Below are 14,789 nucleotides of genomic sequence, written 5' to 3' on the forward strand. Positions count from 1 at the left end.
GCAGATCCGATTGGCAGGCCATAACCGAACATGGATTATAAGACTAAATGGACTTTAGCATCGAATGCAAGGATTCGGATGAGAGATCAAAGACTACATAAGGATGGTATACAGCTTGGGACAATCCAGTCACCTGACTACAGAATTTGCGGTACTCAGTCAGCTTCCTAAATCTGGCATTATTCCGTTCTCGGTGGGTGCCCGCCGAAAGCGGGGTGCTGCTGGCTTGGAGTAAGTAGCCCTGGAAGCTCTGTTGAACGGATATTATAATCCCTGGTGAGCCAGTGGAAGGGTGAGAAACTGTTGCCTGTTACATTTTGTGTTTTGCTGGTTGTGTGATATATGCCATTAATTGTTTGGAGATCCCAGAAAGTCTTAATTTTGTGATTCCGTCACCCTGTGTTGTATGAGTAGTGTTCCACCCACTGTTGAGGAGGTCAGGCATTCAGTTGGGATGAGCCATGGTCCATACTGTCTTTGTAAAGGCGGTCGGGACAGCGGATGAGAGCACCCACTGACCCCCATGTCTACACAAGAACCACTATGTAAAGTTAAAAAAAGGTTAAGAATGACGATACAATTACATATAAATAATTTGATGACATAAAACTTTATTAAGTGTAATTTCACACACAAACTTAGCATCTGTTCAACAACCCTTGAATTAACCATAGATTAGTGGGTTAAGCCCTTATGGAAACTTCAAGTAAGTTGTGAATGTGATAGCAAACAGTGAGGTACCGATAAAATGTTTCACATGTGGAGTTAGCATATTTTGTATAATTCTTCAAAAATACATAGAGTTCTGAATTTTGGGGGCAAAATTTGTTAGATTGAGTGCGTTTGTTTATTCGCGACATAAGCGATTTACGTGAATAACTTCTGAACTACACATAGAGTTGATATTTTTTTGGCAAATTTTGTTCAGGAAATTGAGCCGGTCATTTTGAGTGCTAGTGGTCCAGGGTACCTCTTTTCAAATTGAACTTAGGTACGATTGAGTGCGTTTGTTTATTCGAGACATAAGCGATTTACGTGAATAACTTCTGAACTACACATAGACTTGATATTTTTTTGGGTAAATATTGTTCAGGACATTGAGCTGGTCATTTTGAGTGCTAGTGGTCCAGGGTACCTCTTTTCAAATTGAACTTATGTACGATTGCGTGCGTTTGTTTATTCGCGACATAAGCGATTTACGTGAATAACTTCTGAACTACACATAGACTTGATATTTTTTTTGGCAAATATTGTTCAGGACATTGAGCTGGTCATTTTGAGTGCTAGTAGTCCAGGGTACCTATTTTCAAATTGAACTTACGTACGATTGAGTGCGTTTGATTATTCGCGACATAAGCGATTTACGTGAATAACTTCTGAACTACACATAGAGTTGATATTTTTTTTGGCAAATATTGTTCAGGACATTGAGCTGGTCATTTTGAGTGCTAGTAGTCCAGGGTACCTATTTTCAAATTGAACTTACGTACGATTGAGTGCGTTTGTTTATTCGCGACATAAGCGACTTACGTGAATAACTTCTGAACTACACATAGACTTGATATTTTTTTAGCAAATATTGTTCAGGACATTGAGCTGGTCATTTTGAGTGCTAGTGGTCCAGGGTACCTCTTTTCAAATTGAACTTACGTACGATTGAGTGCGTTTGTTTATTCGCGACATAAGCGATTTACGTGAATAACTTCTGAACTACACATAGAGTTGATATTTTTTTTGGTAAATATTGTTCAGGACATTGATATGTTCATTTTGAGTACTAGTGGTCAAGGGTACCTCTTTTCAAATTGAACTTACGTACGATTGAGTGCGTTTGTTTATTTGCGACATAAGCGATTTACGTGAATAACTTCTGAACTACACATAGACTTGATATTTTTTTTGGCAAATATTGTTCAGGACATTGAGCTGGTCATTTTGAGTGCTAGTGGTCCAGGGTACCTCTTTTCAAATTGAACTTACGGACGATTGAGTGCGTTTGTTTATTCGCGACATAAGCGATTTACGTGAATAACTTCTGAACTACACATAGACTTGATAATTTTTTTGGCAAATATTGTTCAGGACATTGAGCTGGTCATTTTGAGTGCTAGTAGTCCAGGGTACCTATTTTCAAATTGAACTTACGTACGATTGAGTGCGTTTGTTTATTCGCGACATAAGCGATTTACGTGAATAACTTCTGAACTACACATAGACTTGATATTTTTTTTGGCAAATATTGTTCAGGACATTGAGCTGGTCATTTTGAGTACTAGTGGTCCAGGGTACCTCTTTTCAAATTGAACTTACGTACGATTGAGTGCGTTTGTTTATTCGCGACATAAGCGATTTATGTGAATAACTTCTGAACTACACATAGAGTTGATATTTTTTTTGGTAAATATTGTTCAGGACATTGATATGTTCATTTTGAGTACTAGTGGTCAAGGGTACCTCTTTTCAAATTGAACGTACGTACGATTGAGTGCGTTTGTTTATTCGCGACATAAGCGATTTACGTGAATAACTTCTGAACTACACATAGACTTGATATTTTTTTTGGCAAATATTGTTCCGGAGATTGAGCTGGTCATTTTGAGTGCTAGTAGTCCAGGGTACCTATTTTCAAATTGAACTTACGTACGATTGAGTGCGTTTGTTTATTCGCGACATAAGCGATTTACGTGAATAACTTCTGAACTACACATAGAGTTGATATTTTTTTGGGCAAATATTGTTCAGGACATTGAGCTGGTCATTTTGAGTGCTAGTAGTCCAGGGTACCTATTTTCAAATTGAACTTACGTACGATTGAGTGCGTTTGTTTATTCGCGACATAAGCGATTTACGTGAATAACTTCTGAACTACACATAGAGTTGATATTTTTTTGGGCAAATATTGTTCAGGACATTGAGCTGGTCATTTTGAGTACTAGTGGTCAAGGGTACCTATTTTCAAATTGAACTTACGTACGATTGAGTATGTTTGATTATGTGCGACAAAAGAGATTTATGTGAATAACCCAGGACCACAAGTAGGCAAAATAAACATCTCAAAGTCCTGATCAAAATTTTACCCAAACAATATCCACTCTATGTATAATTCACCATGCATGGAAAATCGAATAGCTAACTAATATCTAATAGCTAACTGCAGACTAACTTGAATCCGGTGTTACTGATAGTGTTACAGGTGAGAGAAAGAGACAGAGGACCCTAAAAAATCACAGAGAGAGAGGGAAGGAAAAAGAGTGAAAGAAAAGAGAAGGGAAAAGAAAAAAGAGACAAAGAAAAAGAGAGAGAAAAAGAGAGGAAGAGAAAGAGAAACAAAAAAAGAAGAGAAAGAAAGGAAAAGAGAAACAAAAAGCAAGATAAACAGAGAAAAAGAGGAAGAAAAAAAGAGAAAGAAGAAGAGAGAGGAAGAAAAAGAGAAAGAAAGAAAAAGAGAGACAAAGAAAGGAAAAAGCATGAGAAAGAAAAAGAGAGGAAGAAAAAGAGAGGAAGAAAAAGAGAAAGAAGCAAAAAGAGAAAGGAAAAGAGAAATAAAGAGAGAAATGCACAGACTTGAAGCACATTCCTCCCCCAGCCTGACACTACTGCTTCATCTGTGGATGATGGGGGTCACCCAAGGTTTCCTCTAAGGAGCAGATGCTGCAGCTCAGTGATAATAACGCTATGGTGTAAGACCCTCACACACAGAGTTCACGTCTCTGGCTTTGGTGATGGTTTCGTTTCCCTGCGTCTCTTCCCTCCCTGCCCAGCACCTACAGGATGAGGGCAGGCACCTCTCGGTAATCCGCTGAGATTAGTTTATCTCCCTCCTCCTTCTGAAACACCGTCTTGTCCCCTCCACAGAGAGAGAAGTGGGTGGCTTAGGGGAGGGACAGTGGGCACCTGTGGCCGGGCACATCGTCCTCCTCGCCCCCTATTTCTAGTCCAACAAGAGCAACCAACAAAGGGAACATCAAGGAAAACACTTCTGTGTCAGGACTGACTTATACAGGATCTGCTCTCATCATTTAACAGAAAGGTAAGAACAACAGATTAAGCATCATTTCCGAATGTAAGATTTGTACGTACAGATGTAGCAGGGCTGAATTTGTTACACTGTAAGGTCACAGATTTATTGTGAGTTGAGTCTTTTACCTGCAGCCCTGCTATGGAGAAAGAAAGACAATGCTGGGTCCAATGACTTGTCTCTATGACATTTGTAGCATGTATTTTCTTTACTCCAAAGACTGGAAAGAAAATGTAATATCTGAAGACAAATGTTTGTTGCATCTTATATATTATATATAAAAAACACATATAAACAAAATTAAAAAATGAACTGACATGAATATTTATACATGAGAGTGTGTGATTTTGTCTCTTGTCTTTCGTGGGCTTTCGGATGCATGTAAAGCTTAAATACTGTACAAAAATGTCATTAAGAGTTTTCTGGAATCAATTATGTTTGCTTCCTGGCTTGTCCAATGTGAAAATAACAAAATACAGTAGTGCATACAGACTTGAAGTGGGTGAGCACAGATTATTTAATTTTACACTGGGCAGACCAAGAAATAAAAAAAATCCTGGAAAATCCATTTAATTCTAACATATTATTATAGGTTTTCACAAATTACAGTTAAATAAAAGTATATTAATTAGGTACAAAATTAGCACTTCCCAACATGGTACAGAAAATCTATAAGTGGTTATTCTCAGTGACTTTTTTTGTGTGGGCCGGTACATAAATACATGTGTAGCAGTCCTAAATCTGTCATGGCTGCATTGTACGTTACTAATTGATCGACTTTTCTATACCACAAGTAAAACGCTGAAGTTACTATGATTTGTATGAAGTACATTGCATTTTATTACAGTATGATTAACCACTTAAGGGGTTGTCCAGGACTTTGGTTTATTTTTTGCTCTGGGGCTAAGATGTTGCTAGCTACCTGCCTGCTGTGCCCAGCGCCGATCTCTGCCTCCTCAGGACAGTCACATTCCTGCCAAAGAGTCGGTGACTACTGATGATGTCACGTTGACAGAGCAGCTTCTTCTTTTCCGCTCTGCAGTGACAATCAGCAGTGACGCCAGGGCTGGACTGGGACTAAAATTCAGCCCTGGCATTTGAAGTCACACAGGCCCACTTGTCACATGGTGACTGTATAATATCTTTGTACACTTGTAGGTTACAAGAAGTGAGGGGAGTGTAACACGACTATGTAACATATAATCACAGCTGTATCCAGCATTACAGCTCAGTCCCCATAGAATGTAATACAGCACAGCCCCCATAGACTATAATACAGCACAGCCCCCATAGACTATAATACAGCACAGCCCCCATAGAATGTAATACAGCACAGCCCCCATAGACTATAATACAGCCAGCCCCCATAGAATGTAATGCAGCACAGCCCCCATAGACTATAATACAGCCAGCCCCCATAGAATGTTATGCAGCACAGCCCCCATAGAATATAATACAGCCAGCCCCCATAGAATGTAATGCAGCACAGCCCCATAGAATATAATACAGCACAGCCCCCATACAATATAATGCAGCACAGCCCCATAGAATATAATACAGCACAGCCCCATAGAATATAATACAGCACAGCCCCATAGAATATAATACAGCACAGCCCCCATAGACTATAATACAGAACAGCCCCATAGAATATAATGCAGCACAGCCCCATATAATATAATGCAGCACAGCCCAATAGAATATAATGCAGCACAGCCCCCATACAATATAACGCAGCACAGCCCCATAGAATGTAATGCAGCACAGCCCCCATACAATATAACGCAGCACAGCCCCATAGAATGTAATACAGCACAGCCCCATAGAATATAATGCAGCACAGCCCCATAGAATGTAATGCAGCACAGCCCCCATAGAATGTAATGCAGCACTGCCCCCATAGAATGTAATGCAGCACTGCCCCCATAGAATGTAATGCAGCCCAGTCCCCATAGAATGTAATGCAGCCCAGTCCCCATAGAATGTAATGCAGCCCCCCCCCCCATAGCCCCCTTATCACTCAGACAGTCAATGACATATAATAATAATTAAAAAAAAACACTCTACTCACCTCTCTCCTCGTGCCCCGCGTTGCTCCTGGCTCCGGTCTCAGCAGCTGCATTCTGCCCGCCCGGTCACACAGCAGGTGCGCGATGATATGACGTCATTGCGCACCCGCAGTGTCAGCGGCAGGCAGAGCGGGGAATGATGGGAGAGGGGGCATCAGCAGACGCACTCTCCTCCATCATTGCATTCAACTGCACCGGCGTCATAAACGCCGGTATAGTTGAATGCGGGGCCGGGAGTGTGGGGACAGCGGGGGGAGTGTGCCGACAGCGGCACACTCGAGCGGCCCACTACTGCCATCGGCCCTTCTGGCACTTGCCAGAATGGCCCGATGGCCAGTCCGGCCCTGAGTGACGCTCACTCGACTGAACAGACTGGAGTATGAAGAGCTGCTTTGTTGACTTTTTTTCACACTTTTGACTGACTTTAATAGTCCTCTTAGGAGACTTGAAACTGTGATCGCCCGATCGCTTGTACTATACAACACTTCAGCATTGCTACGTATAGTAGAAATCATGATCTCCTATGAACGATGGCAACAAGCCGGTGTTCACAGGAGATTCACATCGACAGGCACTGGGGTCCTCTGCAGATTCCCTGGTTGTAATGATAACCTATCGATGTGTTGCGTTCAAGTGACAGCGGTGCCGATGGGCGGGACATGTGACGCGCTTCCAGCTGGCGTGTGTTAAATCCCACAGTCAGTGATTGGACAGGTGGAGTGCTGCTATTAAAGGCACTTGATGGCTGATTAAATCAGTCATTGAGTGCAGGGAAAGACATGGGCTCAGCATTGGAGCGTGCAATGAAGGCATGGACAAAAGATCAAAAGATTGTATCTGCACCAAAATGGTATCATTAAAAACGTCAGCTCAGCACGCAAAAAATAAGCCCTCACCTGACCCCAGATCACGAAAAATGGAGACACTACAGGTCTTGGAAAATGGCGCAATTATTTTTTTTTTTTAACAAACTTTGGAATTTTTTTTCACCACTTAAATAAAGAAGAACCTAAACATGTTTGGTGTCTATGAACTCATATTGACCTGGAGAATCATAATGGCAGGTTTTTAGAATTTAGTGAACATTAGTCGGCACTGCTCCATATTATAACATTGGAGCGAGTGCTACACAATGAAACATCAGATAGCACTCGTCCGAGTTTATGCTGGCTACATGCCAGTCTGAACGAGCCCTAAGGGTATGTGTCCACGTTCAGGAAACGCTGCGTTTTTGACGCAGCGCTGAGCCGCAGCATCAAAAACGCAGCGTCCAGATGTTACAGCATAGTGGAGGGGATTTAATGAAATCCCGTCTCCACTGTGCATTTAAAAACGCATGCGTTTTTCCCGCAAAAACGCATATGCGATGCGTTTTTTCAGAACGCAGCATGTTGCTACAATGAGCAAAACACGCAGGAACACCGCAGGTGACCTGCCAGTGACCTCAGGTGCATTTTTGGTCAGGATTTTACCTGCATAAAATCCTTTCCAAAGCCTGAAGCAAACCTGAACGTGGACACATACCCTAAGAGAAATATACAGCTACTGGAATTAATAATACTGACAATAGCAAGAGTTGCACCCTCTGTGTGCTGTATGGATTCCATGTATCAGCAAAGTATGTTCATTTCAATGTAAATACCACTTTACAGAATTTCCTAGCAGAGCACTTCATTTATATATAATTAGACACAAAACATTTAGTGTGTTAAAGGGAACCTGTCAGCAGGATTGTGCACAGTAACCTACAGACAGTGTTAGGTTGGTGCCATTATACTGATTAGAATGATACCTTGGTTGGCGAAATCCATCTTGTGGTTGTTGTTTAATCTTTATTTTCAGTTTTCAGTTAATGAGATGCGACCTGTGTGGGGGTCTTCATGTGATGCTCTGATTAGATATTCATGCTGATGGCTTATGAGTTATGACAAGTCACTTATCTCAAAGTGAACTGCCCCCTATTTTACATAATGAATATTATTTGAATGGGGAAAAAAATCACCTTCAGCAGGCAGGTGCTGTATGTTCTCCCTGTGTTTGCGTGGGTTTCCTCCGGGTACTTCGGTTTCTTCCCACATTCCAAATAAATACTGATAGGGAATTTAGATTGTGAGCCCCATCGGGGACAGCAATGATAATGCGTGCAAACTGTAAAGTGCTGCAGAATATGTTAGCGCTATATACAAATAAAGATTATTTTTTAATATTATTATTAAGTCCTTCATCTTTTCTTTTCATCTTCATCCAGCACAGACCGCCATCACCTCCAGCCAGGGCTCGTCTCTGCAGGAAGTAACACAGTTATCTAGAGCAACACATTACTTAATTTTTCCCCAAATTCTAAACTACATCAGAAGAAGAAAAAAAGGTGACAGTGTCGCTCTGTACAGTAACAAGACCGCCTCCCGCATTTAAAACAGTATCCTCAAAAATTAAAATAAATATATCACTGCAGTAATAATATCCCTTAATTAGCCCCTATGGTAATAATATCCCCCATCTTGGCCCCTTTGTGTCTCATTCCTGGCTCCAGCAATATGTTCTCCCATCCTACCCTGATGAGTATCGATTCTGCCCCCATGTGATATCCCATCCTGCCCCATCTGTCCCATGATCCTGCCCCATCTGTCCCATGATCCTGCCCCATCTGTCCCATGATCCTGCACAATCTTCCCCATGATCCTTTCCCATCTGTCTCCATTGTATCCATCCTGCCCAATGATCATGTACCATCTGTCTCCAATCCTGCCACCCCGTGTCTCCAATCCTGCCCCGTGTCTTCAATCCTGTCCCTGTATCTTCAATCCTGTCCCAGTGTCTCCAATCTTGCCCCTGTGTCTCCCATCCTGCCTCTTGTCTCCATTCTGCCCCTTGTCTCCATTCTGCCCCCATGTATCCCATCCTACACCCTTGTCTCCATTTTGCCTCTGTCTCTCCATTCTGCCCTGTGTCTCCATTCGGCCCCTGTGTCTCCAGTCCTGCACCCATGTCTCCCATCCTTCCCCCGTGTCTCCCATCCTGCCCTGTATCTCCAATCCTGTCCCCTTGTCTCCATTCTGCCCCATGTCTCCCATCGTGCCCCATGTCTCCCATCCTGCCCCTTGTCTGCAATCCTGCCCCTGTGTCTACCATTCTGCCCCCGTGTTTCCATTCTGACCCTTGTCTCCCATCCTGCCCCCATATCTCCCATCCTGCCCTGGTGTCTCCAATCTTGCACCCATGTCTCCCATCCTTCCCCTGTGTCTCCCATCCTGCCCCGTGTCTCCATTCTGCCCCATGTCTCCCATCCTGCCCCTTGTCTCCCATTCTGCCCCTGTGTCTCCATTCTGCTCCTGTGTCTCCAGTCCTGCACCCATGTCTCCCATCCTTCCCCCTTGCCTCCAATCCTGCCCCCGTGTCTCCAATTCTGTCCCTGTGTCTCCATTCTGCCCCTTGTCTCCATCCTGCCCCTTGTGTCTCCCATCCTGTGTCGGGTAGGATGGAGACACATGGTCCATATTGCCGCTGGGGCCCGAACCTGGTGATCAGAAGAGACGGCCCATACGCCAGTCAGGGCAGTAATGACCTGATGGCGGCCCTGATCTCCTAGGTCACTGCAAGGCTTCTCAGTAGCAGGAGGGTTCCTCCTTCTATTTCTCTATGCTCATTGTTGTGCTTGTTAACAATAATCACATTAAATGAAGTAACACCAAAAAATACAATAAATAAAATACAGGGTAATCTGAGCAGCTAGCTGTCTGGGGTCATGACTAATCAGCAATGAAGTACCAAGAGGTTATTTGACTTCCTGAGAAATTGTTTCCTAAAGGTACCTTCACACGAAACGACTTTACAACGAGAACGACAACGATCCGTGACGTTGCAGCGTCCTGGATAGCGATATCGTTGTGTTTGACACGCAGCAGCGATCTGGATCCTGCTGTGATATCGCTGGTCGGAGCTAGAAGTCCAGAACTTTATTTGGTCGTCAGATCGGCGTGTATCGTCGTGTTTGACAGCAAAAGCAACGATGCCAGCAATGTTAAACATGGAGCTAACGACCTGTGAGAACGATAAGTGCGTCACCGCTACGTCACAGGATCGCTCCTGCGTCGTTCTGGAGCTGCTGTGTTTGACATCTCTACAGCGATGTAAACAGCGACGCTGCAGCGATCAGATCGTTGTCGTTCTCGTTGTAGAGTCGTTTCGTGTGAAGGTACCTTAAGTCTTATTAGGGACAGAGACTAATATGGTGACAATTTCATTGTGGTATAGATAGATAATATAAAAGCAACAAGTAATATAAAACTAAAATATTCTGGATTTCATAACATTTCTTTCTAAGGTTCCTCAACAGAAACAGAAAACCCCTTAAGTATAATGTCATTCTAATAGAACTAGACAGAAAAGCTCTTGTTAACATTTGCATGAGCAGCTGAGCAAATCAGATATCCTTCTGGCTTAAAAAGACTTTCTGCCTCTCCTGAGCCAGAGCTTTCCCTCAGCTGTTTCTGACCTTCTTACAACTGGATAAGCTGACAATCACCTGATCGCTTTGTGCAGAATTCCCTCCCAGCTTAGCCTTCGCTGCCAGTTTATACAGTTCTCCTGGCTCACTATAATGCCATCTTTTCTGTTCTGAGAACAGGTTTGCCTTGTGATATCAAAATCCACAGAAAAACCTCCCTCGTGTGTGCAAAATTCAATTTTGGTCACAATGTCCTCATTTATTACAGGGGGTAGGAATCTTACATGGTGCGCCTACCCTTGTTGTGCACCCTGTGATATTTTGGTTTATGTGCTCTTGTCTTGTATTTTAGGTGTATAGCCTATTAGAATTCTTAGTTTCATCTTTTTTAAGATTGAAAGTAGATTTAAAGCGTAACAGTCATTTTAATTTTTATTTCATAAATTAGTAGTACGCATGAAAATAAGTAACTTACTAACTATGTAATATATCTTATCAGAAATGCCTGCTTCTTTCTCTGCCAGAATTGATCAGTTATTATCAAAATTCTCAATTCTGACACAGTTGGGGGCTGCAACCCTCAGCTGTCAGCTTCAGCAAGACTGGTTATCAAGAGTAGAGGGGTCCCCATGTCATATTTTTATTTAAATAAATAATTTAAAAATGGCGTGTGGTCGCCCAATTTTTGACAACCAGCCTTGCTAAAGTGGACAGCTGGGGGCCGGTATTCTTTGGTTGGTAAAGGGCCATGGATATAGGCCACCCCAGACTAAAAATAGCAGCCCGCAGCTGCCCAGAAAAGCCCCCAATTCTCTCACTTTGCACGGCTCTTCCCACTTGCCCTGTAGCAGTGACAAGTGGGGTTGATGTCACAATTGTATTGTCCGGTGAAATGTATGTGTAACATGGATTACGGCATGGGACAGAACGACCGATAGGTGAGGGTTATTTTTGTTTTTTTATTTTAGTCTTATTACAGGAGAATGAGGGCTTCGGTGGAATTAGGTGAGTATAACTGTGTTTGTTATTTTTAAATAAAAATGGCAAACTGTTTAGTCTTATTTCTAATAAAGGATTTTATTCTGGCTGTGTCTTTATTTACCATACAACTATGGGATTAGTAATGGATAGGTGTCTCATAGACACCTCTCTATTACAAAGCTGTGGGCTTGATGTCACCAGAAAATACAAAGGTGACATCAACACCACAAATATGAACCCACTTGCCACTGCTAGAGGTCAAGTGGGAAGAGCTGGTCAAAGCGCCAGAATTGGCTCATCTAATAGATGTGCTTTTTCTGGACGACTGCGGGCTACTATTTTTAGGCTGGCGGGGCCAATATTCATGGCCACTTATTAGCCTGAGAAGCCTGAGAATACCAGCCTCCAGCTTTCTGCTTTAGCAATTCTGGTTGTCAAAAATGGGGGGAACAGTGTTGGAAATGTGTCACCCCAGGAGTTCGGGTACCACAGTGGTGCTGCCTTCCTCTTGGAGAGGGTACTGCAATGCCTGGAGACAGGAGGGATCCCTTTGGCAGGTAATCTTACATGCAACACTTTCTGACTCCAGGCCAGAAGGGGGAGCTCTAAACCCTGTTTAAGGGGAACTTCCTTATATACATCCTTGTCTGGAGGAGGAATTAGAGAGTTGAGAGCAGACAGTGAAGGAGCACTGAGGAACTTAGGGGCTAGAGGAGGGCTGTGATTGGGTCCCTCTAAGCAGAGTGCAAAAACTGGGCACCAGGAGCCCGAGGTTGTGGGTAACTGCAAGTCACACAGCAGAACCAGAGGGCAGGAAGCTAAAAGTGACTTGACCACAGTAAACCTGAGGTACAGCAGCATTCCATATCCTGGAGTCACAGTGTAAAGAGACCCCAGAGAAACGGCTCAAGTTGCCTACCGTGCAGGTACTGTCCCAGGACAGAGTAAGAGAACTTTGTTAGGACACCACAGGCAGCAAGAGACTAGAAACCAGCGCATAGGGGAAGGCTCCCAAACTGACCTGGATTCCTACTTGTTTTTGGGCTGCCTGTACTCCTTCTACACCTGTTACCGGTACCCTGAACTGAGGCTGACTACAACATCAATAAACCAGGTAAAGACTGCAACCCTGTGTCCTCCATTTACTTGCCAGCATTCATCATCCCTGCTAAACACATCAGGAGCCCTAGGGACCCCGCTTCACCTGTGGGAATTGACACCATCTTTGCTGCAGTAACATTGTCCCAGAGGACCCCTTTAAGCAGCGTCGGTCCCCTCTGACCCTTTAAAGACCTTTCCCCTTTTCCTTGGGCGCCCAGGGCCACGGACTGGGTCACAGCCACCGTGACATCCCCTTTAAGTACCGGACCCGGTACCGAGTACCACATGGCCCTGGCAGGTGACTCAGAATCATTGGCTTTTGTGCTGTGTATTTTTGGCTGTATTTGGTGATTAAATTGACGATTAAATCGGTGAATATTACAAATTCGGCGATCTTGAACTGAACCAAATATTAAAATATTCACTCATCTCTATTCATAACCAAAAGATATATGTTATTTGGAACAGGGCCAAAAACAAAAAACTTGAACTCACATAACCGCTGCTTGCCGCCCTATTCTTTCAACACTGAGGCCTTATGACGAGCAGTGACCTCTGTGGCCTGGACGCGGCAAACAGTCTTGGAGATGGAGCACACAACGCTGGAACGAAGAAGACGATATGGTGGCTGGAAAGGTCAGAGGTGAGTATTACTTTTTTTGTTTGTCTTTTTAATATCCTACATTCATAACTATGGGTCATACATACAGTGAGTACAGAAAGTATTCAGACCCCTTTACATTTTTCACTCTTTGTTTCATTGCAGCCATTTGATAAATTCAAAAAAGTTATTTTTTTCACATTAATGTTCACCCTGCACCCCATCTTGACTGAAAAAAAACAGAAATGTAGTAATTTTTGCAAACTTAATAGAGAAGAAAAACTGAAATATCACATAGTCATAAGAATTCAGACCCTTTGCTCAGACACTCATATTTAAGTCACGTGCTGTCCATTTCCTTGTGATCCTCCTTGAGATGTTCTACTCCTTCATTGGAGTCCAGCTTTGCTTAATTAAACTGATAGGACTTGATTTGGAAAGGCACACATCTGTCTATATAAGACTTCACAGCCCACAGTGCATGTCAGACCAAATGAGAATTAAGAGGTCAAAGGAACTGGCCAAGCAGCTCAGAGACAGAATTGTGGCAAGGTACAGATCGGGCCAAGGTTACAACAGAATTTCTGCAGTACTCAAGGTTCCTAAGAGCACAGTGGCCTCCATAATCCTTAAATGAAAGAAGTTTCGGACCACCAGAAGTCTTCCTAGTCCTGGTCGTCCAGCCAAACTGAGCAATCGTGGCAGAAGAGCCTTGGTGAGAGAGGTAAAGAAGAACCCCTAAATCACTGTGGCTGAGCTCCAGAGATGCAGTAGTGAGATGGGAGAAAGTTCCACAAAGTCAACTATCACTGCATCCCTCCACCAGTCGTGTCTTTGTGGCAGAGTGGCCCAACGGAAGCCTCGCCTCAGTGCAGGACATATGAAAGCCCGCATAGAGTTTGCTAAAAAACACATGAAGGACTCCCAGACTACGAGAAATAAGATTCTCTAGTCTGATGAGATGATAATAGACTTTTTTGGTGATAATTCTAAGCGTTAGTTGTGGATAAAACCAGGCACTGCTCATCACTAGTGATTGGTGAGCACTAAAATGCTCGGGTGCTCATTGCTCGGGTCGAGCAAATTGGAATGCTCGGGTGTTCGACCCGAGCAATGAGCCCTATGTAAGTCTATGGGAAGCTCGGGGATTTTTCTGGCGGGCAACACCCCCCCCCAGTCTGCATAGGGACTGGAAATTGGTGAAATCGATGGGAACAGTGCTCAAATGACATGGGAACAGCATGGGGAAGACCCCTGGAAGCATTTCTGTCTCCCAGGTCACTGCTGTGAACAATGTTGTCAGAGTCATATGACACTTTTACAGACTCACGATAAAACATACAAAAACTAAACCAAAATGGATTTTCCTGGGAAATATATTAAGGAACATCCTTTCCAGGGTAATGACTTGTATATAAGGCAAAATAAATAGCCAAAAACAAAAATGTTCCTCCACACCTTGGGTTGGGCTATGTTCACACGTAGCATTTTTGATGCATTCACTGGGAAATGTCTTTTTAACATTTTACAACCTTATCTGGCCATGTGGTGTGTTGCACATTATCAGACACA

The 14,789-nt window shown here is 43.2% G+C and overlaps 1 protein-coding gene across 1 annotated transcript in view; it reads left to right on the plus strand.

Annotated features, from left to right (window-relative positions):
• The first annotated feature begins 3,819 nt into the window (after positions 1-3,819).
• The window catches only part of GPRIN2 (G protein regulated inducer of neurite outgrowth 2), a 60,953-nt gene continuing 49,983 nt past the window's right edge, over positions 3,820-14,789 (plus strand). Inside the window, exon 1 of the mRNA XM_077257193.1 lies at positions 3,820-4,030. The gene's annotated coding sequence lies outside the window, so the exon portion shown is untranslated. The remainder of the gene's footprint in view (positions 4,031-14,789) is intronic.

Source organism: Ranitomeya variabilis, chromosome 4 (genome assembly GCF_051348905.1).
Source record: "Ranitomeya variabilis isolate aRanVar5 chromosome 4, aRanVar5.hap1, whole genome shotgun sequence".
Classification (NCBI taxonomy): Eukaryota; Metazoa; Chordata; class Amphibia; order Anura; family Dendrobatidae; genus Ranitomeya; species Ranitomeya variabilis.